Source organism: Schistocerca piceifrons, chromosome 6 (assembly GCF_021461385.2).
Source record: "Schistocerca piceifrons isolate TAMUIC-IGC-003096 chromosome 6, iqSchPice1.1, whole genome shotgun sequence".
NCBI lineage: Eukaryota > Metazoa > Arthropoda > Insecta > Orthoptera > Acrididae > Schistocerca > Schistocerca piceifrons.
Window position 1 is genome coordinate 211,786,181 of NC_060143.1, and position 19,970 is coordinate 211,806,150.

Sequence of the window (19,970 nt, forward strand, 5' to 3'; positions counted from 1 at the left end):
CTGACTAACAATAACCTATACCTTTCTATTTATATATGTTTTATCATCAGGTAATTTTTTTGTCTAATGAATACTGTAACTTTCCTTGTTACTTAATTTCATACCTCGAGTTAACCACATTTATCTTTTCAATGCTTTTGCGGCATTACAACTTTTCGTCAGCTCGTTGCTGAATCTAGAACGGCGCATAACTTCGCTCTTTGACAGGCAATGGAACTTCGTTTAAGTTCATCTGCGTAATAGTACGGATATATACGTAAACGTTGCGTTATCTTGATACCACGAGTGTTTGTTGAAGTATCGATTTGGTTGTTTGATTATTCCTCTGAGCAGTCACGGTTTCTCATAATGACTATTAATGGGAAACAAGCGGTTAATCATGCTCACGAACACTGCTATCTATGAGAATTATAGTTTAACAACTGTCCTTTATATTTTCTTATTTTTATTTTCGACGCAGTGAAATTTGCACAAATTTATGCGTAGGTGGAACTTTCTTCATGTCAATTAAATCTATATATTCGTATCATTGGTAGCTAACCCTGTAACTATGTAAACTGTAATGTTATTCTAGCATGTAATTTCAGGAATTTGAAAATGGCCTTCGAGCCAAAACTGTAGTAACACAAAAAAGCGTACAAATTCAGCTAATTGTGGAACCATAGTATCGCATAGAAAACTGTATTTTGTGTTGTACGTTTTACAAATATTACACATATTTAAAATGTCTTGCTGTTGTGAACAAATTTTCAACGGAACGTTGGTAATTAGGGGCAACAAAGCGAGTAAAACGTAATTGCATCATTACTACTGACTCAGCTGGACGGTCTGGCCTAGTGGTAATACTTAAAGAACGCCTTTGAGGATTTCGCTTTGGTAATGATGAAGGGACGCAAGCGGAGGTGAATTTGTGGCTCTCTCAACGGAGTTCTACAGTGATGGTATCAAGAAATCGGTCTGTCTTTGTGTGAAATGTGTTCGTCGACGGGGTCACTGTGTTGGTTGATTGGTTGATCTGGGGGACAGCCCAACAGCGAGGTCATCGGTCCCACCAGAAAGGTGGGGAAGGAACTCGGCCGTACCATTTCGAAGGAACCATCCCGACATTTGCCTAAAACTATTTAGCGAAATCACGGCAAACCTAAATCAGGATGGACCCCTCGATTAGGAGTCCAGTGGGCTAACCACTGCGCCATCTCGTTCGGTAGACTATGTTGAAGAATAAATATGTAGACATGAAGAATAAAGATGCAGAATGTTAATAAGGCTTGTTTTAGTTAAAAAGCTTTAAGAGTCTTCACATAAAAAGTTTGGAGACACTATTTTGCCCTGGTAAATAATATACTCAAACCTACCTCCTGGATGGGTCCATCTCTTAGTGAAAACCGTGTCAAGATACTTGAGATATGACTTCACATAAAGACAGAAAAAGGCGGTGGGGGACTTCAGTTTATGTATAGACCACGGAGACCACGAACCCCTTACGCAAAAATACGAGTACCACTGAATAACCTCCGAAATGTTACCGGTGATGCTCAGATTCATACTGTGATTTGTTGTTAATACTAACGGTCCTGTAACACCTCTTTTAATTCCCCCTGACATTATCTTCACATCTGTCGATTTCATCCCGTTGAGAACCAGTTGTTGCGTTCTATCTGCTAGGAAGTGCCGAAACGTCAAAAATATGGTCGGATACACATTAAGCTACGTAAATGATCTTTTGGATAGGGTGGAGAGCAATGTGCGGCTGTTTGCTGATGATGCTGTGGTGTACGGGAAGGTGTCGTCGTTGAGTGACTGTAGGAGGATACAAGATGACTAGCACAGGATTTGTGATTGGTGTAAAGAATGGCAGCTAGCTCTAAATATCGATAAATGTAAATTAATGCAGATGAATAGAAAAAAGAATCCCGTAATGATTGAGTACTCCATTAGTAGTGTCGCGCTTGACACAGTCACATCGATTAAATATTTGGGCGTAACATTGCAGAGCGATGTGAAGTGGGACAAGTATGTAATGGCAGTTGTGGGGAAGGCGGATAGTCGTCTTCAGTTCACTGGTAGAATTTTGGGAAGATGTGGTTCATCTGTAAAGGAGACCGCTTATAAAACACTAATACGACCTATTCTTAAGTACTGCTCGAGCGTTTGGGATCCCTATGAGGTCGGATTGAGGGAGGGCATAGAAGCAATTCAGAGGCGGGCTGCTAGATTTGTTACTGGTAGGTTTGATCATCACGCGAGTGTTACGGAAATGCTTCAGGAACTCGGGTGAAGTCTATAGAGGAAAGGAGGCGTTCTTTTCGAGAATCGCTACTGAGGAAATTTAGAGAACCAGCATTTGAGGCTGACTGCAGTACAATTTTACTTCCACTAACTTACATTTCGCGGAAAGACCACAAAGATAAGATAAGAGAGATTAGGGCTCGTACAGAGGCATATAGGCAGTCATTTTTCCCTCGTTCTGTTTGGGAGTGGAATCAAGCTGCGGGCCTATGGGGTATCGTCTCAGTTGTGCGACTGTATTCGTGAATTCCTGTCAGGAAGGTCGCAGTTCGTAGTAATAGACGGCAAATCATCGAGTAAAACTGAAGTGTTATCAGGTGTTCCTCAGAGAAGCGTCCTGGGACCTCTGTTGTTCCTGATCTATATAAATGACCTGGGTGACAATCTGAGCAGTTCTCTTAGGTTGTTCGCAGATGATGTTATAATTTACCGTCTAGTAAGGTCATCCGAAGACCAGTATCAGTTGCAAAGCGATTTAGAAAAGATTGCTGTATGGTGTGGCAGGTGGCAGTTGACGCTAAATAACGAAAAGTGTGAGGTGATCCACATGAATTCCAAAAGAAATCCCTTGGAATTCGATTACTCGATAAATAGTACAATTCTCAAGGCTGTCAATTCAACTAAGTACCTGGGTGTTAAAATTGCGAACAACTTCAGTTGGAAAGACCACATAGATGATATTGTGGGGAAGGCGAGCCAAAGGTTGCGTTTCATTGGCAGGACACTTAGAAGATGCAACAAGTCCACTAAAGAGACAGCTTACACTACACTCGTTCGTCCTCTGTTAGAATATTGCTGTGCGGTGTGGGATCCTTACGAGGTGGGATTGACGGAGGACATCGAAAGGGTGCCAAAAAGGGCAGCTAGTTTTGTATTATCACGTAATAGGGGAGAGAGTGTGGCAGATATGATACGTGAGTTGGGATGGAAATCACTAAAGCAAAGACGTATTTCGTCGCGGCGAGATCTATTTACGAAATTTCAAACTTTCTCTTCCGAATGCGAAAATATTTTGTTGAGCCCAACCTACATAGGTAGGAATGATCATCAAAATAAAATAACAGAAATTAGAGCTCGAACAGAAAGGTTTAGGTGTTCGTTTTTCCCGCACGCTGTTCGGAAGTGGAATGTATGATTGTGGTTCGATGAACCCTCTGCCAAGCACTTAAATGTGAATTGTAGACTAATCATGTAGATGTAGATGTAGATGTAGAAGGAGAGAAGATGCTAGTTGTGGCACGAGGTACCCTCCGTCACGCACCGTATGGTGGATTGCGGAGTATGTATGTAGATGTAGATGTAGATGTAGAAGCTCGTATTTTGTTCACTAAACAAGAGTGGAGGATTGTACCGAATGCCTTCCGGTCATAAATGCTCTCCCATCCGATGTCTTATCACACGGAGTCCATCCCACGACGTGTTGCCGCCGTCACAGGTGCACTAATGCGTTGCTGCGCGCTTCTAGGCAGGTGTGTCTAATTCAATTGCTCGTGCGGCTATATGGCTTTGGAAGACGGAAATTAGTATTCCAAACTTTTTGTGACGCCTCTAATTTCACAGCGCAGCGGGGTTTAAAATAAAAAAAACGAGGCTGATGTACGAAAAACGATAATTCTCTTCATCGGGGTGTGGGACGCTTAGGAGGCAGTGTGCGGCACGTAATATAAAACGATGGAGGCGCCGCGCCGGTCCAGCTGAAACAATTCCGGTGTGGACTAATTAACTGCTGCCCGCGGCGGCGGACGCTTTGTTCGGCCTGACAAATGCCGGCGCAGGCGGGTCCAGGCAGAGGCTCGAGCGCGACTGCCGCCGGTCGGCACTGTGCGTTTACGTCGTCTGCGTGCCGCCGCGACGGGGCACTGCGGCCGCGACCGCGCTGGCTGCCTACTGGTCTCCCAACCCACGCCGCCTCGAAAACAATACGTTCACTGGCTACGCTGCGTCTGTGGACTCGCCGACGTACGTGGGGACAATGTCGCGGACGTACACCACTGGCCATTAAAATTGCTACACCAAGAAAAAATGCAGATGATAAACGGGTATTCAGTGGGCAAACGTATTATACTACAACTGACATGTGATTACATTTTCACGCAGTTTGGGTGCATAGATCCTGAGAAGTCAGTAACCAGAACAACCACCTCTGGCCGCAATAACGGCCTTGATACGCCTGGGCATTGAGTCAAACAGAGCTTGGATGGCGTGTACAGGTACAGCTGCCCATGTAGCTTCAACACGATACCACAGTTCATCAAGAGTAGTGAATGGCGTATTGTGACGAGCCAGTTGCTCGGCCACCATTGACCAGACGTTTTCAGTTGGTGAGAGATCTGGAGAATGTACTGGCCAGGGCAGCAGTCGAACATTTTCTGTATCCAGAAAGGCCCGTACAGGACCTGCAACATGCGGTCGTGTATTATCCTGCTGAAATGTAGTGTTTCGCAGGGATCGAATGAAGGGTAGAGTCACGGGTCGTAACACATATGAAATGTAACGTCCATTGTTCAAAGTGTCGTCAGTGCGAATAAGAGGTGACCGAGACGTGTAACCAATCACGCCAGGTGATACGCCAGTATGGCGATGACGAATACAAGCTTCCAATGTGCGTTGACCGCGATTCCGCCAAACACGGATACGACCATCATGATGCTGTAAACAGAACCTGGATTCATCCGAAAAAGTGACGTTTTGCCATTCGTGCACCCAGGTTCGTCGTTGAGTACACCATCGCAGGCGCTCCTGTCTGTGAAGCAGTGTCAAGGGTAACCGCAGCCATGGTCTCCGAGCTGATAGTCCATGCTGCTAAAACGTCGTCGAACTGTTCGTTCAGATGTTTGTTGTCTTGCAAACGTCCCCATCTGTTGACTCAGGGATCGAGACGCGGCTGCACGATCCGTTACAGCCATGCGGATAAGACGCCTGTCATCTCGACTGCTAGTGATACGAGGCCGTTGTGGTCCAGCACGGCGTTCCGTATTACCCTCCTGAACCCACCGATTCCATATTCCTCTAACAGTCATTGGATCTCGACCAACGCGAGCAGCAATGTCGCGATACGATAAACCGCATTCGCGATAGGCTACAATCCGACCTTTATCGAAGTCGGAAACGTGATGGTACGCATTTCTCCTCCTTACACGAGGCATCACAACAACGTTTCAGGAGGCAACGCTGGTCAACTGCTGTTTGTGTATGAGACATCGGTTGGAAACTTTCCTCATGTCAGCACGTTGTAGGTGTCGCCACCGGCGTCAACCTTGTGTGAATGCTCTGAAAAGCTAATCATTTGCATATCACAGCATCTTCTTTCTGTCGGTTAAATTACGCGTCTATAGCACGTCATCTTCGTGGTGTAGCAATTTTAATGGCCAGTAGTGTAGTTTCCCCTCAGTTGTGGCGCAGAAGAGTCTCTTTGCGGATACACTAGCAAATACACTATCTCGTCGAAACGTAGCGGAAGGCCCTACGTAAAGCGGAATTCACCACTATATGTCACGAGGGGCGGACCCACCAGCGGAAAGTACCTGTTGCGCTGTCAGCAGAGAAGCAGCAACAACAGAACTGGTAGATCAAGATAGCTCAGTGACTTCGAATGTGGACTCCATGTCACCTGAGTAACAAATCGTTCAGGAACATTTCAACCCTCCTAAAGCTGCCTAACTCGACAATTTGGTCAGGTGAGTGCTCCGTGTACGGCAGTGTGGGTTTAGGTTGGCAATAACCTCCCAGTTTGGTCGTGCTTCCTCCCGGCCGTGAGGCGACCTCTCATGGGGTCGCGGGACATTAACGGGAGGAAGGTTCCTCCTGGCGGTGACGCGAGGAGGAGGTGGGAGTGCTGGAGTTGTGTTGTAGACGAGCAAGTGGCGTACCGGAATGTTGGACGTGAGTGTAACCCGCCGGCTGGTTCTGCATCATGCAGTGTCACTGACATATTGTGTTCGGCCAACGTTACCATCCGCCTGTATTCTGTCCATTCGTCTGCAACGCGCCGTTTATGGATGACTGCTTTCTTTCTTGTGGGACCTGAATTATGTACCCACGGCAGACTGGTTTTGAGGGTGCTTATTTTATTAAAGTAAAGAACAAGGTTTTATGTGCCTTGTATGAGCAGGGAGGTCGCCTGTGGATATTGACACCAGCTAGTATTCACAAAATAGTTTCGTGCCATACTGTCCCTGTTGCAGGTATATATAGCAACACACACACACACACACACACACACACACACATATATATATATATATATATATATATATATATATATATATATATATATATATATATATTGAGGCATGGGTTGTTATCTCCCTGTGTAATCCTGTTCCTCATTGTTTGGAGTATGTTTATTTATTGTGCCTGGTAGGTATTTGTTCCTTACGTATTGTATTGGTTCAGTTTAAAGTCAAAATATGACGATTATAGCTTCCAGGTACCATGTCTTGCCTGTTATGATAAATCTCTGCACTGGACAGAACGAAGCGTAGTGGTTAGTAATTTTTTTTACATGTTATGTTTGTTCTAAGTAATTATTGATAAAACGGTCGATGGAGTAGCAGTCAATATTTTTCGGAAGCTGAAGTAAACGTTACTAAGATTATTAAGGGAATTCCTCCTTCTGATGTATACAGGGTGTTTCACTAAATGTGTTGGCCTCTGTAAGCTACGAAGTAATACGCGACGGAAATTTATTGCGGTAGGCCACCATAAGAAAAGTTACTGTCTGTGGAGCTATGAACATAGTTTATTGTGTTATTATCCAAAGAGTTACAACAAAAAGATACAATTTTTTTAAATTGAACAGTAGTTATTTCTATCATGCACTGCAATCAGAAACACCAGCTGTGTATATATCAATTTAAATTACATTCCCATCACTTTTAGTTTGGGAGCTACAACCCTTCAAAGTTTCAGGGGCAGATACCACACACTGTACATAATACATGGCTGTGTGGTGGGTGATGGATGTTCTGGCGGTGGGAAGTTGATTTAAATGAGATGTTCAAATGTGTGGCCATGTTCCTGAATGCACAATGCAATGCGCCTTTTAAAGGATCTGTGGACGAGATGTAACATCGCAGGAGTCACGGAGCAACATGCGTCCTCGATGCGCCGTTTTAAATCATCTGGGGATGTGGCCTCATTGACATAAACACAATCCTTTAGATATTCCCACAAAAAAGAAATCTAATGGGGTTAGATCGGGCGACCTTGTGGGCCATGAATTAGGACCATGGCGCCCCAACCACCTTCCCGCAAAACCTGTTGTTTAATTCTTCCACAACAGCACGCGTAGAATTACTGGGTGACCATCGTGCTGCATCCACATATGGACACTCGTGTGTAGACACACACGTTCAAGGAGACCACCCAAAGTGTCGACTATAAACGCGCGGTATAACTCACCTGTCAGTGTACCTGAGAAGTAGTGTGGACCGATGATTTCATCCCCAAGGATTCTACGCCATACATTAATGGACCACCTACGTTGACGGTGGACAGATCATATCCACCGAGGATTGTCTGCAGCCCAGTAGCGCACGTTATGTCAATTCACTGCACCATAATTTGTGAACGTGGACTCATCAGAGAACATAACTCCTTGTAAAGACTCCAGCGTGAAATTCCGCATGGCTCATTCGCAGAATGTAACTCTCGCACGGAAATCATTCCCATGCAGCTCCTGGATCAGTGACAGGCGGTACGGGTGAAACCTGCGGCCGTGTACTGTACGCCACACAGATGTGAGACTGACACCAGCGACTGCAGCAACGGCTCATAAGCTGACATGAAGATCGTGATGTACTGCAGCCAAAACAAACACCTCCGTCTCCTCACTTCTTCCAGTTCTTCGTCTGTTACTGCGGCGCATTACCAAGCTGCCTGTTTCCCGAAGTCGCTGTTCGGCACGTAACAACGTAATTGTGGCCTGGTAATGTGAAGCATTGTCATCTATAAAAATTACATCGTTTTTTGGGAAAATGAAGTACGAGGATGGCTGCAAGTGGTCTCCAAGTAGTCAAACGCAACCAGAATGTAGTGCATTCCCTGCAAACACGGCTCACACCAATGAGGAGCCACCATTGAGAGTGCCTTGTCGACAACTTGGGTCCATGGCTTCGTGGGATCTGCACCACACTCGAACCCTAGCATCCGTTCTTACCAACTGAAATCGCGACTCGACTGATCAGGACACGGTTTTCGAGTCTTCTAGGGTCCAACCGAAATGGTCGCAAGACGAGGAAAGGCGCTGCAGGCAATGTCGTGCTGTTAACAAAGGCACTCGCGTTGGTTGTCTGCTGTCACCTATCCATTAACGATAAATTTATTGTCCTAACCGATACGTTCGTCGTTCGTCTCGCTTTGATTTGAGTGTTGCTTGTCTTTTAGAAATGACAACTCACTTTGCTTCCTAGAAGGATTGCCCTATATACCACAAGGCCATGAAGTCTTCCCGCCCTCTAGGAAGGAAACCTAGGACGAATTGGCCGCCCCCGTCATCGAGGGAACGCACCCATTTCCCCATCTTAACGGGCAAACCCAAAGACCATCCCACCACTGATGTTCAGGCACATGACGCATCTGTGGCACAGCAACCCCCTCTGGCTCCATCCCCTACGATCACATTCGTTGCTGCAGCTCAGCTTCCTCCTGCTCATCCGTCTTCAGTCAAGTCGAATACCAATGCCTACCCAACTGAAAGACTGTCTGCAGCCTCCTCACGCCCACCTGTTGAAATGCCACAGCCCTCCATTGTGACACCTTCTCCACCAGCCAATGCGCCCACCCCTACCTACTGCAGGGTTAGGCAGCCCACCTGGGATACGCCCCAGTGGTGGAGACAGATGCTTCTTCCAAGATGACATCAAAGAGATCCTCCAGCTCATCTCTCTGTTCATGCAGTTCCACATCAGGGTTGTCATTCGTGAAGCAGCTCAAGAGATCCGTCAGTCGGAGGAGTCGGAGGATGGGTTCACCAAGGTCATTGCTCTTGTTGATGGGCTCAGCCAGCTTTTGTTATAATTGGTGAATTGCCCACCGCACAACCATCAGCCTGCTGGGGATCTAGTTATCTGTCTGTATCTTTAATGCTAATGACATTAAAGATACAAAGACTGAACTGAACACCTTCCCCTACAGCCGCCATGTGGACATTTTACTTATCTCAGAAACCCAACTGGAACTCACCGACGATTTTCGTCTCCACAACACGGTTCGCTATCGCACTGACCAACTCCATCGCCAAGGTGGAGGCACAGCAGTGTTCCTAAATGAGACACTCGTCCATAATCACGAGGTTCTCCAACCACTAGAACATATAGAGGCTATGGCAGTCACTGTTTCTACCCACATTGGTGCTATTACTTTTGCTGCAGTGTATTTGAGCCCTAACCTACAACTTCTTGAAGTGAGCCTCCATACCTTGACATCATTTGACAAACTTTTGTTGGGGCAGATCTCAACAAGCATCCGGCTTGGCATTCTCACATTGCTAATACCAAGGGCAGACTCCTCCTTGACCTGAAAGATTCTCTGGCACTGTCGGTCTAAGGCCCACACACTCCCCCCCCCATATACCAGTCTGCTCTGACTGCCAGCTAGACATTCTGGATGTTGCCATTTTCAAAAATATTGCGGTGCAGTTTGCATTTGAAGCACACCTTCAACGTGCACTCCAGTGATTTCTTTGGAATGACATCATTGTAGAATGGGTTTTACCATCTACCAAGACAGTAAGACCGTGATCCGGCAGTGACGCTGTATTGAAACCTCCACACAAAGAAAAAACAGCTTCTGCAGTCAGTAGCTTTACTCCTGACGGCGATGGCGGAGCTAGCCATCGAAAGCTCGAGAATTTTATTGCAACTGATGCGGCTTGAGAACCGAGGAGATTTTGTCCGGTCGTGCCACCGCGAAAGACTCCGAGAACTCATGTTCTGGTGGCTAGCATTCATACTTCTAGATCGCGGGACCCAGTTTCGAATCCCGATTTTCTTCATCCGAGAAGTGGGTATTTATGTCGTCCTAATCATTTCATCAGAAAGACGCGCAAGCCACTGAAGTGGCGTACAATGAAAAGACTTGTAGCAAGTGGCCGAACTACCAAGGTCCCGGCTCTTTCTTGTATGACAGAAGAGCAACTAAAATTAGAATTAAATGCGGTGGCCATTGCCCGAGACTTGTGGTTTCATTTTAGGAGTATTACTCGTACAGGAGGTACAATAAGTGTCATGACGGAAAACTGAGGTCACTCGACAATGTAACGCCAGTGTACACACTTAGGAAACCAGACTCTGTAAACCAAGTATGACAGCAATTCGGTAAACCTCAGAATTGATAGGCAACTGGTTTGACGCTGTCGAATTCCGACACAAGTTTACAGACGTTCCCCATTTTTACACGAGGCAAAACATGACTATATCACAAAGAAAAAATGTCCAGATGTTATTTGTGAATAACAAACCCGTAATCTTCTGTTATATACAGAATGTAGAGCATGTTACTTGTGCGTACTTTCTTCAGCTGCCCTCAAATGCTAATTCTATGCGTGTTCAAGCATACTGTACGCTTCACGCCAATTTGACCTTTGTTGTATTTCACGTTCATAGTGTTTCCTACCTTGACGCCCCGCAGCGTAGAAAGCTCCAAAATAATGTCTAACTGAAGAAAGTATAAAGTTTAGTGCACATTTCGATATTGTTGTTGTGGTTTTCCGTCTGAAGACTGGTTTGTTGCAGCTCTCCATACAAGTTTATCGTCTGCAGGTTTCTTTATATCTGCGTAACTAGCAACATACATCAATTTGAATCTACTTGCTGTATTCAAGCACTGATCTATTCGTCTTCCTTTAGAATTCCCCCCCCCCCTCCCCATCCCGAACACCTAGCCTCCCTAAGCTCGCACACACACACACACACTCACTCCCCTCCGTTGCCTAACTGACTATTCCATGTCTCCAGTCAACCAATACCGTTTTTATTCATGTTGTTTCAAGTCTACACTCCACACAAATACCTTCAGAAATGACTTTCTAACCTTTAAATCAGTGTTAGATGTTAACAAACTCCTCTTTTTCATATATACTCTTCTTGCTATTGCGAGTCGCAATTTTATATCCTTTCTGCTTCTACTTCGGCCTCATCGGTCATTTTGCTGCCCAAACAGCAAAATTTATCTACTCATTTTAGTTTCCCATTTGCGAGTCTAACTCTCTTAGCACTGCCTGATATAATTCGACGACCTTGCATTACCTTCGTTTTACTTTTGACGATTTTCATCTTATAATCGTATATAATCTTATTCATCTTATATAATAGACGCAGTCTATGCCGTTGAGGTGTTCTTCAGTGTCATTCCCGTCTCACACAAAAGAACAATGTCATCAGCAAACCAGAAAATATTTACTTCTTCTCGTGATCTTTAATTCTCTTTCCCATTTTCTCCTTGGTTTGTTTCACAGCTTGCTCAATGTGCAGATTGAATAACATCGGGAATAGGCTACAAACCTGTCTCACTCCCTTTTCAACTATGAGATCCAATCCTTCATTTCTGATATCTGGAGTCTGGTTTCTGCAGAAGTTGTAGATAACCTTTTACTACCTGCAATTTATCCCCTCTAACTGCAGTATTTTACAGTGTGATTCCAGTCAAACTGTCAAAAGCTTTCTCTAAATCTAAAAACACTATCAGCATAGGTTTCACCTTTCCTCCACATATATTTTAAATCGTAGGTCAGCACTGTCTCGGGTGTTCCTACATTGCACTGGAACTAAAACTGATCTTCTCCGAGGACGGCTTCTGTGAGTATCGCAGAATTGGAAATAAGTAGCTTATAGCATCATTCTGCTGGCAGCAGTGGCATTAACAATCAAACCATCTTTAGATGTGAGATGACCCCTTGTGACACTCAGATCCTTACCTACTCAAAATGAGTGGTTTTTACAATTGGTTATAGACAGCATGTTGAATTTAGCATTTAACATTTGTTAACGGATCAAATGGTCTGCCCAAGCAACCCAAAACTCGTATTTTTTTCTATGTACACAATATTTATCTTTGGCACCAGGCACTTCATATTTGTTTCACCAACTGTGATAGTGGACGGAGACTAGTTACAAGCAGCCAATGGTATAGAGTAAGTCCAGAACATTTTGAATACACCGGCAGTGAAAAATCTTGGGGACTGAGGGTAGCGTTGGCAAGAAGAAAGTACTGCTGTTTGGTTGTACGTAATGGCGTACTGTGGGCTTTCAGTATGACAATGTGGGTGCTTCTGCGTTGCCAAGCTTCTTATACTGTCAGGTTTATCTGAAGATGACTGCATACCGCAGCTGAAATCGGTAATTGTATATATAAAAGCAATAATTGTCGTCATGTAAACAACAAAAGAACAAGGAAACACTGTTAATAGTGTCTTCTCCAAATCGCCTAAATATGCTGCAATTTCTGGATCTTATAGCACCGTTCTTATATGAAACTGCTAATCAATAAACAGGTATGCGCCAAACTAATATGTACGAACAACAGCTGACGTGGACATAAATGAAATGATCTGCCTGAGAGGCATCGCAGTCTGCACAACGCAATCTGTGATGGGTTAAGAAACAAGGTAGCTGAACTGATTATTTTGTACAATAATTACATTATCTTTGCCTACATAGATACATAACAGTGTTTACAGTATATGACGTGGAGGTCCCCTGGCAAAGTTCACATGTAAACATCGCGAAGTGTCTTATTATAACATATTTGTAAAAACAAGCCATCTCTACCTTGTAATATAGTTAATTATGCAAAGCATGGTGCACTATATAGGCGAGTAGTAATGTGTATCGTTACAAATTCAAACAGCAGTTCGGAAATGCTCCTGAAAGTCTCTCTCATTGGCACAATCAATCAAGAAAACCACAACACAATGGTGACGAAATGGTGGGGAGGGGGGAGGAACTGTGGAGCCAACAGAACATAAAATATTATTCAAAATGGATATGGGTGGTAGTGGTGTGGGTGGAAAGAGAGGGGGGGGGAGGATTCGTAGATGACGGGGTAGTCTGAAGAAGTTAGTGCCCAAAGAGGGGGGGGATGGGGGGGGGGGAAGGGTGCGGACCTTCAATTCGTAAGGTTTTTGGACTCACATGTCAGAGCCATACTATCTGACAAATATAAATAAAACTTCTATAGAAGCCGTGTTATTGAAGTACTAATAAAATACGTGTACCTCTATCTGTGACTTGCATTGTACAACTGTTGGAGCACGTGCTTCGTTAACATGACACCACAATTTGCATGCTGGTTAAGACAATGGTAAAATTCCCCTCCATTTGTTACTCCTTTATTTGTTTCTGTAAATTCCTATCCACATCAACCCCGTCCCCAGCTCAAGTTTAAAAATATTTTTTGAAATAAAAGAAAATTTAAGTTTTTGTACATACTTTAGCTCTGTTTTTATAGATTGTTGTAACAGCCATACGAATTAATCTATAATTATTCAGCTACACAGGTTATTTAATATATTACTAGTTTAAAGAATACCTTACTGTTTCAGCCACTGAACTTTCTATATATTGTTTTTAGAGTAACTGAACAACAGCTGTTTTACATTAATCTTCATTATTTAAAATTTTTTTATGGGAAGACATATTAGCATTACAAATGTGGATATACTTAGTATTATACCAAATGTTAAGTTGCTTTCTTTTATTCTTAGTAGCATTAGTTATCTTGCCAGAACCCTCTGTCACAACACTTGATTACATCAGTTTACATCAGCGGCTGATTACCTAATATGTTTTATATCCTACATGTGGTTTATTACCTAATGTGTTTAATAGTTGCAGATTTAGACATAGGGCCAACGGCCTTGCCGCAGTTGTAACACCGGTTCCTATCAGATCACCGAAGTTAAGGTCTGTCGGGCTGGGCTAGCACTTGGATGAGCGACCATCCGATCTGCCGAGCACTGTTGGCAGGCGGGGTGCATTCAGCCCTTGTGAAAAGAACTGAGGAGTACTTGAGCGAGAAGTAGCGACTCTGGTCTTGTAAACTGACACACGGCCGGGAGAGCGGTGTGCTGACCACATTTCAAGAAAAGTAAAAACCTAACTGACAAACAAAAGCTGAACGAGGCCAAAATGAGCGTAAGGAGAGCAATCAGAGAAGCGTTCAATGATTTTGAAAGTGAGACGTTGTCAACCGACCTGAGTAAAAAAATCAGTAAGTGCGTCAAAATCATCTATTCGTTCTCTCAGCGATCACACCGGCACCGAAACGGAAGATAATAGAGAGAAGACCGAAATACTGAATTCGGTCTTCCGAAGTTGTTTCTCCGAGGAAGATCGTAACACTAGCCCTCCGTTCAATCTTCGTGTTATTCGATAAAGATTCTATAAATATTATACGGAAGAACTTGCTCCCCTTGTAGCGGTAATTTTGTCGTAGATCGCCTGAGCAACGAAAGGTACCTAACGACAGGAAAAAAGTCGGGTCATACCCGTTTTTAAGAAATTGCATAAGACAGATCCACACAATTATAGGCCTATATTGTTGACGTCAATCTGTTGTAGAATTATGTTTTATGCTCAAGAATTATGACTTTTTGGAAAATGAACATATCCTCTATAAAAATCAACATGAATTCCGCAAAACAGAGATCCTGCGAAACTCTGCTCGCTCTGTTCCTCCATGAGATGATGCTGTAGTATATAGAGAAGTTGCAGCATTAGAAAATTGCAGCGAAATGCAGCGGATAGGCACTTGGTGCAGGGAGTGGCATCTGACCCTTAACATAGACAAATATAATTTATTGCGAATACACGGAAAGAAGGATCATTTATTGTATGATTATCTGACAGCGGAACAAACACTGGTAGCAGTTACTTCTGTAAAATATCTGGAAGTATGCGTGCGGAACGATTTGAAGTGAAATGATCATATAAAATTAATTGTTGGTAAGGCGGATGCCAGGTTGATATTCGTTGGGAGAGTCCTTAGAAAATGTAGTCTATCAACAAAGGAGGTGTCTTACAAAACACTCGTTCGGCTTATACTTGAGTATTGCTCATCAGTGTGGGATCCGTACCAGGTCGGGTTGACAGAGGAGATAGAGAAGATCCAAAGAGGAGCGGCGCGTTACGTCACAGGGTTATTTGGTAAGCGTGATAGCGTTACGGAGATGTTTAGCAAACTCAAGTGGCAGACTCTTCAAGAGAGGCGCTCTGCATCGCGGTGTAGCTTGCTGTCCAGGTTTCGAGAGGGTGCGTTTCTGGATGAGGTATCGAATGTATTACTTCCCCAAACTTATACCTCCCGAGGAGATCACGAATGTAAAATTAGAGAGATTTTCCGCCAGTCGTTCTTCCCGCGAACCATACGCGAGTGGAACAGGAAAGGGAGGTAATGACAGTGGCACGTAAAGTGCCCTCCGCCACACACCGTTGGGTGGCTTGTGGAGTATAAATGTAGATGCAGATGTAGATCAGGTTGATGCTATGTTCCTTGATTTCAGTAATGCATTTGACAATTTGACACCGTCTGCATTGCTCTTTCGTAAAAAAAAAGAAAAAAAAGGCGAGCATATTGAGTATCGGAGCAGATTTGTGACTGGATTCAAGACTTTCTTGCAGATAGAACTGAACATGTCGCTCTTAACGGATTGAAATCGACAGATGTAAAGGTAATATCCGGAGTGCCACAGGGATGTGTGATAGGACCGTTGCTGTTTACAGTACATATAAATGTTCCAGTAGAAAGCCTTGGATGCTCTTTAAGGCTATTCGCAGATGATGCAGTTGTCTATACTAAAGTACCAACGCCAGATGATAGTAAGAATTTGCAGTGAATTGATGATTGGTGCAGGCTCTGGCAGTTGATCCTGAACGTAAATAAATGTAACATATTGCGCATACATAGGAAAAGAAATTCACTACTGTACAGCCACACTGTTGATGACAAACAGCTGGAGATAGCGTCTGCCGTAAAATATCGAGGCGTAACTATCCAGAGCGACCTTAAGTGGAATGACCATATAAAGCAGATAGTGGGAAAACCAGACATCAGACTCAGATTCATCGGAAGAATCTTAAGGAGATGTAGCTCATCCACGAAAGCAGTGGCATGTAAGGCGCTTGTTCGCCCGATTCTTGAGTATTGTTCATTTATCTGGGGTCCCTATCAGATAGGACTGATAAACGAGATAGAGAAGATCCAACGAAGAGCGGCGCGTTTCGTCACGGGGTGGTTTAGCTGGCGAGAGAGCATTACGGAGATGCTAAACAAACTCCATGGGCAGACGTTACAAGAGAGTCGTTGTGCATCACGGAGAGAGTTACTATTGAAATCTCGCGTATTGACCATGAGGAGAAAATTCGAGAAATCAGAGCCAACATAGAGGCTTACCGACAATCATTCTTCCCACGCACCATTTACGATTGGAAAAGGGTTGGAGGGATCAGATAGTGGAACCGAAAGTACCCTCCGACACACACCATTAGGTGGCTTGCGGATTATGATGTAGATGCCCCTCCATATCCGCATCCTGTGACGCCTGTGGGCTGAGGATGACATGGCGGCCGGTGGGTACCGTTGGACCTTCATGGTCTGTTTGGGCGGAGTTTAGTTTAGTATAGATTCAGACATAAGTGCAGATATTTCTGATGGTTACCTAAATGTTTCTTCTCAAAGTGACTATTTTCTCCAATACCTTTATAAACGCTCGACTACCCCACATACTTATAATTGTCACTTAAAGTGCTTTACCCCACATATTTATAATTGTCACTTAAAGTGTTTGGAATATGTAAATGAATTTCAAATATTTTATAAATATTTGTATACTCCCTGCTCTCCCCCCTCCCATTATCTGCCTCCTCATACTGTCTATCTCCTTTTCCATCTGCCACCTCTATATCATTCCAATCCATCCTCGTTCCACCGTCCCCCCCCCCCCCCCCCACTCCAATCACTAATCTCTGAATTATTATAACATATAAGATTTGATTTTATAAATACAATACAACATCCACGGAAACCATCTAATATTACTTCATCATATAGCATGTCTCATATGTCACCATTCTAACGAGTTAGAAAACTGAACAACTATTGTTTTACATGTTAACAGAATCTTCCGTCGGTTCTTGGTAGAACAACATTATAATAAATGAAAAGTACCAGTTTGCTTTTGTTCTACAATATTTACACTTGAGAAAATACTTTATATTGTATATTTACTTTCTTGTGGAACTCTGCCATGTTCGTAATCAGCATGCAAATTGTGGTGTACATGTTAATGAAGCACATGCTCAAACAGTTTTACTATGCATGTTATAGATGGGGTTACACGTATTTTATTGGTACTTCAATAACATGACTCCTACAGAAGTTTTATTTATATTTGTCAGATAGTACGTATCTAAGTCCAAAAACCATATGAACTTTGGTCCCCCCCGCCCCCCGCCTTTGGTCACTCACTTCTTTAGACTACCCCATCCCCCTTTAATCCGCCCCCCCCCCCCTCTCTTGTTCTCTTGCTACCCACATCCCTACCGCTCGTATCCAGTGTGAATTATATCTCATGTTCTAATATATCATGACAATACACTTCACGATGTTTACATGTGAATTTTAACTGTGGACCTCCACGTCATGTGCTGTAAACACTCTTATGTACCAATATATGCAAAGATAATGTAATTATTGTGCAAAATAATCAGTTCAGCTACCTTGATTCCTAAAACATCACAGACTGCATTGTGCAGACTGTGAATCCTCTCAGCCGATCTCTGTAAGATCGTTTCAGCTATGACCATGTCAGCTGTTGTTCAGACGTAATAGTGTGGCGCATACACGTTTATTGGTTAGCAGTGTCATATAACAACTGTGCTATAGGCTCCTGAAGTTGCTACATATTTAGGCGTTTTAGAGATATGACCAGTTATGATTTTTCTACAAGGACTTGTATTTCGTACCAGTCTGATATCTTTTGACATATAAATCAAGCAAATAATCATGCTATTTATACACTATTTTTCATGATTGCCTTGTTTCTTGTTTTTGTATTTCGTACTTCTATTGTTTATTCCAGTTTTTGTACTTGACAATGGCCTAAGGCCGAAATCTGGGTCGTATGACAACAAAATAAAAATTATTACCATAAAATGGCGCCAGAATCATTAAAAAAAGAATAAACTGCCTTTCCGCAGTTATAGAACTTACCTGTTTTTAAATGAAACTTAGAGCTTGCCAGTTAAGTTCATTCTGCAGTAGAACTGGCACGTGGTTACAGCTAGGGAGACTTTGATATTCTGCTATCTCACTAGCTCCAAGCACTGCAGTTTACTAGTCGTTGTAGGATACAGAGTGCAAACACATTTGCATTGCACAAATTACACATGTAGGGGATACAGGCAGCTAGTAGCTATATGACATCTTAACGATTATCTTTTGTTTATGTTTTACATGACGCTTTTCAGGAAATGATTCCCATTTTCAGGTGTGTATTTCTTTGTAGCACGCCATGTTTTATAATGTTTTTGGTATGTGAGATTCTGCTTTGTTTTGTTGACTTTACTGCAATATATAAAAAAACTGGAAATTTTTACTTAGGTATCGGTTTTTATATGTAGTTCGTGGCGAAATTTGGAAGACCTTGTTTTCTTATGGTCCATTTGTGCAGTCTCACACATGTTAAACATCGCTCACAACTTTCATAGTCCAGTCAAATAGTAGATATACCTTGCCAAAGGTGGGGTAGAAGAGTTTATTTTTTCAACTCGTTCATATGGTGGGAAAGATTAGAAAACCAAGTTTTGCCAACAAAATTTCGCTTGGGAAAAATTTCTGCAGCCAGAAAACTTCGAAAATTTCGGCCTTTCAATTTTTTCAAAATATCTCAGTTTTTTTGCTCCTATCGCTTTAACGTCTACTTTCTTTTTTAAAGAATACAAAATTCTCTACAAATTTGATTCGTGCCATTTTTTTCTACTCCCAATATCTAAGGCGCTACAGCGCCTCAAAAAATACCAATTTTTCAGATTTTGAGCATAGTGGCAGGATACCTTATTTTTGAACACTGTTTTTTCAGTTTCTGTTTGTGTAGTATAAATACAATATACATCATGTTATATTTTGGAATTTACCACCTCACTTTCAGGTATTCAATTTCTCTGTATGCAACATGAGGATTGCTGGGCACCTAACTATTGTGATTCTTACATCACTACCTGAAGTTCACTATGGGCCACCTCAGCCATGGTATTTGTAAAACTATAAATATAAGAATACATCATTAAGAGACATAGAGACACACACACACACACACACACACACACACACACACGCACACAAAATAAAGTGTCTCAGGAAACTGAACTATTATTAACTGCAATAGGCAACCTTATTAGGTAGGTAATTATTCTTGTGTATAAAAGCCACACAGTTGACATTAAAAATAAAATAAGTAGCTTTATTACAATTAAAATGCATTGTCAGTTACTAAAAATCTTGACAGTTCTGGGTGTGTAATACTTGTAATACCGCACATTAGCGCACTTGAGACAGATATGAGTTTAACTTCCAACGTTTTGATGGGCCAGATTCCTCAGTGTCACCAGAAATACCTTGAGTTACGGATTCAGGATCTGTACGTAGAGTTGATCTCAGATTGACCTTTTCTTTAAACAGCGAAT